Source organism: Leptonychotes weddellii, chromosome 10, assembly GCF_054177405.1.
Source record: "Leptonychotes weddellii isolate Sample4059 chromosome 10, ASM5417740v2, whole genome shotgun sequence".
NCBI classification, from domain to species: domain Eukaryota; kingdom Metazoa; phylum Chordata; class Mammalia; order Carnivora; family Phocidae; genus Leptonychotes; species Leptonychotes weddellii.
Window position 1 is genome coordinate 98,300,800 of NC_138378.1, and position 11,036 is coordinate 98,311,835.

The 11,036-nt window shown below is 36.5% G+C and overlaps 1 long non-coding RNA gene and 1 other non-coding gene across 7 annotated transcripts in view; both read right to left on the reverse strand.

Annotated features, from left to right (window-relative positions):
- Nucleotides 1-11,036, reverse strand: part of LOC115939333 (uncharacterized) — a 558,748-nt gene that overhangs the window by 58,052 nt on the left and 489,660 nt on the right. The window lies entirely within an intron of this gene.
- On the reverse strand, nucleotides 6,463-6,593 carry LOC115939335 (small nucleolar RNA SNORA63). Its single transcript, XR_004074163.1, has one exon. It is a non-coding gene; the product is annotated as a small nucleolar RNA SNORA63 (small nucleolar RNA).

The following is an 11,036-nucleotide window of genomic DNA, read 5'->3' on the forward strand; positions in this document are numbered from 1 at the left end:
AAATGAGGGGTGGTATAGCATTCTGGGGCCAACAAGAGCATGATGTCCTTACCTCTCTTAGGTTGTTAGGGTCAAGGTGAGGGAGCCATAACTATAACTCAAACAAAGGATTATTACAGTTGGGAACTTGTGGTTTTAGATAGAGGATCATAGACACTGCCAAAACAAAACTCTTTATCTTTCCCTTCCTACTCTCAGATCTCCTGCCAATACCTCCCATTGGCCAACCCAATGGGAAGCCAGAGGGCAAGAAGTCCAGGTGATGCAGCCCAAAGTGGCTAGCCACCCAGCTCACTGAGCAGCAGGAAAAGTGGATCTGGAAGGGGTAGGGAATGACCATCATGGGTGGGGAGTGAAGGAGAAAACCTTAAGCTAAAGAAATAGGATGAATAAAGGCAGAGAAATAGAAAATTCCAGAACCTGTTTCAACAATACTTGGTAGTCTGATGTGTTCGGAGTAGAAGCACCCTGAGGTGGTAGTTTGAGATGGAACAGACCTGGTTCAGAAAGGAAGGAGGGGGAAGGGATTGAAAGGATCCTGTCTAGGGGTTCCCATCAGGAAATCCAGCAAACCCTCGTTTGCCAGCAGATACTGGCAAAATAGGACAGCCCTGATTTCTGTGTATAATCCAACAGTCTTATCCCCTGTATTTACTTTAGGGAGTCAGACTGGAGAATGTGACTGGGCTGGTGATTTTCTAGCTATGTAATAGTGAGTCACGTTAAAACAAGTTTGTATTTATTTGTATCTGGCTATCCCCATCAAGGTCTGGTTACTCGGTTGTTTCATTTTTTTCATTAGAGAAAAGCCTGCTAAGACCCTTAATCATTGCTCTTGATCACTTTGATTTTCTTTCAGTGTTGAGGGACTGAAGAGGCCCTGTTAAATGTGATATGCCAGGTGCATTCACATCATTGTCACGTGGGAAAAAATCTCTTGTGTGGTGTAAAATCACACAGGCATGTGTTGCAGCTAATTAATTGGATGACAACCAATCTCTCAAGTCTTTTCCAACATTATTGCTTTCCTGGCTTTTCACACTCATCATGTCAACACATGTTTCCCCAGTCTGTTAGCTTATCCTTTTGCTAGCAATCTAACATTAATTTACCAACAGATCGCTTAACCTTTCTCCATTCTTTTTGGTTGTTTTGCCTTCTTTGATATTTGTAACATCTCCTGGGGCAATATCTCCTTGGAATTCTATTGACATAACTTCCTCCATCTTCTGGAAGAATTTACCATTGCACAGCAAGTTACATTTTAAAATGGTTACATTTTTCTCCAGAAACATGCCATTTCATTTTTTATAGTTTCCTCTTTTCAAGTTGGGAAATTTCCTATATTGAGCAATTATTTGCTGCCAAGCCCTATACTATGCATGATGCTATGTACATTTCATTTGTTTAATTGCTCCTTGTGACAACAGCATCTTGTCACTCCTTTTCGTGCAACATATGGTTCAGAGTGATCCTGTCATTTGTACAGAATCACATAACCAAAATGTTTCGGAGTCGGGATTTAAACTCCGGTCTCCCTGACACCAGAAACCATAACCTTTTCCCCTGTGCTACACTTTGTAGAGCCCTCCACCATCCTCCTTTGTTCTCCACGTAGCCAACATGGTTATTCTTAGAATATATAAAATCATTAAGGGCCACTAACTTTTCAGTGTAACTGAATTAGTGTTAACTCCTCCAAAAGTATTTACATTTTACGAGAGGTCTTAAGAAGAGAACTCCAAAAAATGACTCTAAGAATGGTTTTCAGGATTACAATTGGCTATAGCAGTTACTTTTGGATAAAGAAGTCTTTGGCAGCACTCAAAATTTCTTAGGCAGCTCTCTCAATCTTCCCTATGAGGCTAATTTGTTTTGTCAGTAAGCACTGACAAAGACAGAACATTTTGTTTTGTGCAGCAAAGTAACATTTTTACTTTCCTGAACAGGATCACACTCAGCTCTCAATTGTTCACCATTGTATTGATTGAATGCTGAAATGGAGCCCTGTAACCTACCACCAGCAGCTGCAGCCATGGTCCCATCTCCTTATACACACAGCGACACATGACTTGAGAGGTTCCATATTACAGAAATGCTCAGTTGTCTTCCTGGAACCTTCAGAGGCTCAAGACTAAGACCGTGATATCTAATAACTTTGGCCTGGAAGAAACTCTCATTCACTGTAGAGATTTCTTTCATCTGACACCTCTAGCCAGGAATATTTCTAAATTGGAAAATGGTGCCTCATAGACCCTTTAGGTAATGCTATCTCACGACGTCCTCGGAGGGAACATACTTATTGGGAATCCCTTCGGAATTTCTTTTTTTTTTTTTCTTTTGAGCTTCAGAATTTCAGTGATGCACTATGAAAGAAAAAAAGTGGCCTCTCCATAGTGGATTCAAGGGCGGATAGCTATCTACAATCAATCCATGAGATCAGCAGCCTATTCTATCCTGATCACTGATTTCAACATCAACAATAGAAGAGCGCACAGTACATAGAAGGTGATGAAAATATATGAGCTAGATGAATGAATTCTTAACATCTGTTGACTATACTAAGATATGTGAGATACTTCCCTAAAGGTTAAGGATGCAATAAATAAGACATCTTAGTAACTGATAAATTACTGAATACTACCTCTGAAACTCATGATGTACTATATATTGGCTAACTGAATTTAAATAATAAAAATAATAAACTCCCCTCAAAAAAAGAATTAGAACATGGCAAAACCTGCAGAACTCCCCACTAATTCCTCCATAACTATACAATCGCTCTTTCTCAAAGGTAATCATCACTCTCACCACTAACACTGTGAATTAGTTGCACCTCTTTTTGATCATTATATAAAGAGCTTATGATTATGGACCTTTTACCTGGCTTCTTTTTTCCAACATTTTGTTTGGTATATTCGTTCATGTTGTTGCATTCATTGTTTTTGTTCCATACTATTTCAAAGCATGAATATCCTGTAATTTAGTTTTATTCTCCAGCTGATGAAGCATTTGTTTTCACTATTTTGGTTAGTGGTGTTATGAGCATTCTCATATATGTCTCTTGGCACACAAATGTGTGAAGTACATATGTATGTGTGTGTGCATATATATGGAATATACTTAATAGTAAACATGCTGGGTATTAAGATATCTGTTTATCTATCTACCCACTGCTCTTTCCAAATTTGGTAGATAATGACAACGTTTTTCAAAATGTTTGTAGCAACTGTCACTTTAAGCATGGCTTAAAACCTTCTCACCTTTTTTTTTTTTTTTTTACTGGGTAGGAATTCTCTTTTCTATTACAGAGTTATAAATAAGATACAAACTCTGTCAGTTATGTGTTTCAAATACATTCTCCATTTTGTGATTTACATTTATATTATTTTAATGATGTCCTTTGATGAACAAAAGCTACTAATAGGAGTTAGTTCAATTTATCAATCTTTTCTTCTATTATTAACGCCATATCATTTTACTTTCATCATTCTTATGTTTTTATATTTAAGATGTATCTTATACAAAGCACACTGGTGTTTTTTTCCATGAAATATAATCATTCTTATCATTGTACTATTTAAATGGAGTACCTAGCTCATTTATTTTTAATGCAATTACCTACATAGATATGCAGAACTTTCATGTTATTTATTTCCTTACTGTCTCATGTATTGTTTGTTTCTATTTTTGCCTCTTTGCTTTTAAAGTAATTTTGTTATATTTTTTCCTTCCATTCACTCATTAGTTACACATTTAATTTAGTGTTTACCCTAGAGATTACCACTAGTATCTATGATTTATTAACCTCTAATGAAATAGTACTATTGACACTCTCCACATCATCTGAGGAAATCTGATTCTATTAATCATCATCCTGAATTCTATGTTCCTATTGTCAAATAATTTATGTCTCATTATAAGTCTCAAAGAGTTTATTACTGCTTTATACAATCAATATTCTTTTACATACTTAACATTTTAATTGCTCTTCATTATCTCATAAATGTCTAAGCATTTCCCATCTAAGATTGCTTTCATTCTATTTGAAGAACATCTTCTCTGTTCTTTAGTGCAGGTAGGACATTTACAAAATCTTTTTTTCTTCTGATCTAACAAATGTCTTTATTCTAACCTGCATTTTTGGAAGGATAATTTTTTATGTTATAGAATTTTTTTCTTTTACGTTATTATGATGCCATCCTTTCAAAGTATCATTTTGCTTTTCCTCTACCATGGTTTCTGCCAAAAAGTCAGCTGTCAACCTTACTGTTGTTTCTTTGAAGAAAATGTGTTTTTTCTCCTTGACTGCCTCTGAGATATTTTATTTCAGCAGTTCTACTGTAATTATATTTAGGATTGTTGTTGCTGTTTTGCAATCTAACTGATTTGAAATTTGTTGGTAACTATCTCATCAATATTGCTTCAACTCTACTTTTACTTTTTTATCATATACAAGGTATTTTCACTATATTCCAAATATTATTTTTGGTAAATGTTTATTCTTTTTTTTCTAGTCACGTTTTTGGCATTTATATATCTACCCTACCTTCTGGCCCGCTAATTATCACTGTAGAAATATCTAATATGATATAATCCTATCCATTAGTTATTTATTTCAGTTATTATATTTAGTTCTTGATTTTTAATTTTATTTTTTCTCAGCTTTGACATATACATATTATACAATAATATTGTAATTTAAGGCATACAATGTGATTATTTGATATTTTAATAGTTTCCAGTTAGGTGATGAAATTCTAATTCTCAATCTTGTTTAATTACTTGAGTATATTAATCATGTAACATCTTAAAGATGCTATAAATACCTCCATTATCTGATTTTCTAGGAGTCAGTTTCTATGGTCTTTTTAAAAATTTTCCAGTTTAGATCCTGGCTGATGTTCAATTGTATGCCTGATTACTTTTGACTAAGTACTAACTAAGCTTTATATATGAAATATTATAGAGCTATGTTAAGGCTCTCTACAATGTTATCTTCTATAGGGAGAATTTAGTTTTTGCTCTGATATACAACTAGGCTAGGGAAAATCATCTCAATCCAGAGACTATTAAGATGCAAAGCTTAGTTTCAATTCTTATGGGAAATGATCTATATTTTGATTACCCTTAACAGTACCCCTCTTCCTTAGTAGGTCCTGAACTTCAATTTCTATTCCCCTAATCCTGTAATCTATAGAAAGTTCTGGTTAGTTCTTCAGGCTCTTAGCCATCTGTAGTCAGTTCAAGGAAAAGAGTGGTACACTCTCTCTTCTTTTCTAGATATTATCCAAACATTTTCTTGCTATCTTAGAATCTCTATAATACCCTCAAACAATTTATTTACATTCAATCCAGGTTTCCTAGTTGTTCTCAGTAGAATATTTGGTCTAAAACCCACTATTCCACCATTGTCAGAAGCGGAGTTCCATTTCCTTTGTCTTAAATTAATGAGAGGTTTAGATTAAATCATCTCTTTCACTTGTATCATTGTGAATATGTAGCTCACCTGCGGGGTAGCCAAACGTGGAGTGGCCAAAATAGAAAATCTCAACTCTCAGTTACCAGAGCCCAGATTTATGAAGCACAGCATGCCGCAAGAAACTACTATCACAGAAGTTTCTAAATAAGAGTATGTTATTACAAAATATCTGAACAGTACACAGCCCAAAAATTATTATTCATTTGATCTATGCCAAAATAATTCATAAACTTTCTATAGTTGCAAAAGTTTTCGTGGCCAAGCATAGGAATTTTTCAGCAGTGGATACCTTCCATAAGGTCTTTCAGAGCATATATGCACTGGAGAAAAGACACACCTCCGGTATGCTTGTGTGTTTTTAAAACAGCAAAAAGAAACAGCAATAGTTAGAGCAGGAAGTTAAACGGATTAAACATTTGCCAACAGAACTCATCTTTGAGCAGCTAACAGAGAATGACACCTTCTATACTACTACAAATAAATAACAGCAACAACAAATAGGACAGTAATAACACATTTGTGGAGTGCTTCCTGTAAGCCAGAAACTCTAAGAGCTTATGAATAATATCCCACTTAATCTTCATAATGAAGTTAATGAAATAGCTGTTATTTATTTTATAAATAAGGATGATGAAACTCAAAGATTCCAAATCCCTTACCCAAAGTCATACAGCTCAAGAATTGCAGGCCCATAAGACCCTAGAGCTATGTTCCTAACCACTACGCTCTAGAATCTATTTTATTTTTATTTATTTATTTATTTTTAAAGATTTTATTTATTTATTTGACAGAGAGAGACACAGCGAGAGAGGGAACACAAGCAGGGGGAGTGGGAGAGGGAGAAGCAGACTCCCCGCTGAGCAGGGAGCCCGATGCGGGGCTCAATCCCAGGACCCTGGGATCATGACCTGAGCCGAAGGCAGACGCTTAATGGCTCAGCCACCCAGGCGCCCCTCAAGTCAGTGTTTTACTTGGTAAACATGTCTGAGACCATGCATCCCTGGCTGCTAAGCACCATGGCGGACAGGGCTAGAAAGGTAACAGCTTTATTTTGAGCAGGGGGCAAAGACAAGGCAGCACTTTATAGCTACATTGTAACTAGATCCTGCATTAGAATCTATTTTAATGAAGCAACAAGCCACCAGAAAGTCATGTGGCAAATCATGATACATTAAACAATGGAGACACAAAGCAGAAGAGTAGTTGGATCAAATCCAGATTTTCACGGTCTTAGTTTCTCCTAACTAGGGGCCAGGCTTACCACTAGATGCCTTTTATAGTGATAAGTGTATATTACTTGTGTGTGTGCGTGTGCGTGTTTACCGCTGATAAAGTGTTCATAGGCCATTTACTTGTACAAATTTAGATAACAATTTTTAAGTTAAATATCATGGTGCTGTAGGATGCAGACAATTTTTTTCTGGTTCCACAATTTATTAATAGGCAATCTCAGTTATTTAACCTTTTCACCTAAAAATTAGTTTCCTCAGCTAAAAACATGGAGAGAATAATACTATTCTTTCATGGATGTGATTATACTAAGATAAATCTTTCTATATACCTGCAGGTGCTCAATTAATATTCTGGGTATTGTTTTGCTTTTGAAACACATGGTTAAATCAATACGCCCAAGTATAAATTAAGAAAGACATATGGACTGGGGCGCCTGGGTGGCTCAGTCGTTAAGCGTCTGCCTTCGGCCCAGGTCATGATCCCAGGGTCCTGGGATCGAGTCCCACATCAGGCTCCCTGCTCCGCGGGAAGCCTGCTTCTCCCTCTCCCACTCCCCCTGCTTATATTCCCTCTCTCGCTGTGTCTCTCTGTCAAATAAATTAAAAAAAAAAAAAAATCTTAAAAGAAAGACATATGGACTCTACAGACCCCACTTGTCTGGTTCCATTTCTTTGGGTCAAGGCAAGTACTCAAGGCTGGGTACTTATGTAAATGATGGAGGGGGCAGGCTGGTTGTTCAACTGAAACAGCACAGTCATGGGAGGAAACACTTAAACAGGGTGGGAACCCAAGGTTTTAGCCAAGAAAAGTATGTTAAGCACTTAGACCAAAGGCCCCATACTGAATTCTGAGAAAAAAAAATAGATCAGAAGCTAAAGAATTGACATTAGAATGGACTGCCAATCACGATAGCAGTGGAAGCTGTTCAGAGCTAGAAGCGTGATCAAAAATATAATGTATATGGTTCTGTTTATTTGTTCCAGGGAAATGGAATGAGGACAAGGGACAATGTAGGGCTGGAAACCTCTACAAAGCATAGTAAAAACCTTTATGCCTAGACTGGGTGAGCAGTGTTAAGCACCACCCCTTCCTGAGTGCTGTGGAATAGTGTCTATACTTTTATAAATACATATGTTATCAGCATTATTCCGTCTTTCCAAATTCAATGGTATTTTCCCTGTGAGATAACCATCTATATACTTTCCAGAATATCATAAATTACCTGAATAGTTCCCAGTTTGTCATAAGTAATCTGAATTTTAAATGTCTTACTTTTAAAACGAGTTAGGCACTAAATTAAGATAATGTTCTATTTTAAAAGGCTCCTAGGATATATGCTGAAATGTTTTGGGCATGCTCCCATGACTTTCTCTCTGTAAAACAGAACACATTAAACATCAGGATTAATGCCCTATGACTTCTACAACAGGGTTTCAGCACCAGGGAGAATTGTGTATTTCAGTAACTGTGGTTCAGTTACTTGGGCATTTTGTTTTTTAGAAGCATGCTTTGGCCAGGAATGTAAACCCAACTGCTATTGTCTTAACCCAATTAGGTTTATTTATAAGACCTGTGGCTTAATAACCAGCCATTAATAAAAGGAATCTAAGATAAGCAATATTTCCAATAACAATAAAACTCTACTGAACTGTCTAAATATTCTATGTCTAAATATTTATATTCTAAATATTTCTCAAGAATTCATTACCAATAACAGCTTTCTACAGGACAGACCTTTCAGTTTGCCCCTTTGTTTGGCATCTCTACCTCTACTCACTAATGCTATTATGTGCTCCACAGTTGTCTTTAGGAGCCTTAGCTAACATTTTATTTTTAGCTACTCTTTATACTGGACTGTTTTCAGTCAACCTGGTTTAGAGAAGCTAAGATATTCTTGGTTTTCTGAAGCCTTCTCAGTTCCTCTGCAAACACTTATTATCTGTATAAGCAACTGCTATGCTTCTTATTTATCCATTTGGCTTTTTGTTCCAATTAAGAGAATTCTGAAGTAGATCCAGTTATTGCTCTAGCCCTAGTAAATATTCATGGTCTAGGCAAAATGTAGGCAATATTTGGTATTCCATCCATAATATAATGGGTCACTTCTTTGGATGCCTTAGCTTTTCTATAATCTGACAGGAAAAAGTAATGGCTGTCAGGCAAGAATGATTTCTTATAACCAATACATACAATAAAAAGTGACATAAACAGATATAATGTAATCTATCTTGTATTTTTTTTTCTCATTGCTATAAACCCTCTCTAATGAATGCCTGAACATGTAATATGTATAATTTCCATTATAATGTATTGGCACCATATTATAGTGACAGTTTTTAAAAATAGTTTTTCTGCTTTTAGTTTGTGTTCAGTTCAAATAGTAAAAAGTTACTCCTTGATGTTTACTGCCATAGAGAGTCAAAGCAAGTGAAACATGTCATAAAAGACGTATACAATGTAAGCTCAGCTGTATATCATCATTATGTCATTTGGTTTTCATGTTTAAGCCATTTACATGCATTACTAGCAACACATTTTAAAATGATGGAAACTCTGAGAATATGGTAGATGATTCACAATACAATTTTTTGTGACCTAAACAGATTTTTTAATAGAAAAAAGGGGATGACTTACAATTTGAAGAAATAGTGTATGCTTTTATTCCTAAAGTAAACTATTTTGTACTTCAACATATGTTGACTCACTGTTATGTGAATGTCAAAGGTGGGGTTCTATTTTTAATTTGCCAGTTGTGGGCTTACATTTTGAGATGTTATATGTATTTAATATATTTTAGTTCATATAGGTTGCTCTTTTTATTAATGAATAATCTTGGAACAGCCCCCAGGATGTGGTTTCTGTGAGATGATTTTGCAACACTGTATAACAAGGGTTAGATAAGATGCTATTCATGAGTTCTCATCTGGTCTTTAGTCCTTTTCAATGCAAAACCAGCAGCCTTCAGCAAGGTTCATTTCTGTCAACTTCCCAAAAGATCTCTCTCTATACCTCTGACTTTCCATTATGGACTTGCTCCTCTGGGCTGTCTTCCTAATTCTAACTCTCTCTGGCTTCTGGTTCTTCTATTAGGCCCTTGATTTGGGGTTTTATAACCCTCCTTGTATTTGATACCATCATATTCTTGTGTCTCTGTGTCCTCCCTAGCAAATGATATTTCCTAAATGTCTAACAAGACTTTTGATGTCAGCCATATGCTTCCAGGGTCTTACTGCTTAGACTAACCTCTGGCTAGAAAGAAATGACTTAGATATTTGACACTTAAAATCCATGCTATGTGAAATAAATGAATTCGTAAGCTAAAATCACCATTGTTATCCTTGAACAATGTTTTCACATTCGTTATGCAGGGTAGGCTGGTTGTCCATGCCTACCTGTAGGGTCAGAATGTACCCATATGGGCTACCTCGGAGAGGAGAAAAAAGGCAAGCACAAAGGGCATGATTCCCAGCAATTGGTAAATGAAGAGGTCATTACTAATAAATTTATGTCCAGAATTAATGTTTCAGATGGAAAGACCTAAGATTTAGAAATAAGGATTGCTTAGCAGGATCTACTAAAATAGGCTTCAAAACTGGAAGCTTAGAATCAGGAAGAGCAAGTGGGTCAGTGTTGGCCGATGAGGGGGGTGAACCAAGTGTGAAATGAAGTACGAGGTGAGGAAGGCAGATTCCGTCACATATCTACAAATGGGGGAGCCCCTTTCGAAATTTATTTACAAGGCTCTAAAGGGCATGGGGGGGGACTGTATTTTTCTGGAAGCAAAGATAAATCAGACCTTTGTTATGCTTTTCACAAGCTATACGTCAGAACAATTGGGTCCAAGTCTCCTTTATCAGTATACACATGCCAGTTACTTAACCTTTTTAAGTGTTAGTTTCCTCCTGGGTAAATGGAAATGACAAAATTGTTCCTATGCTCCTCGCAGTACCACTGTGAGGATCAAATAAAACAACAGAAATGTAGTGCTTTGGGAAGGATCCAGAGGTTTTATAAACATAAGCCACTAACATTACTCAAGCAAGATTATGTCATCAAGCAAGCTATAGTGAGCGCTGTGAATTGTGCAAGACTGATGAATCACAGATCTGCACCTCTGAAACAAACAATACATTATATGTTAAAAAAAAAAAAAAAGAAGATAGCAGGAGGGGAAGAATGAAGGGGGGGAATCAGAGGGGGAGACGAGCCATGAGAGACGATGGACTCCAAGAAACAAACTGAGGGTTCTAGAGGGGAGGGGGGTGGGGGATGGGTTAGCCTGGTGATGGGTATTAAAGAGGGCACGTATTGCATGGAGCAC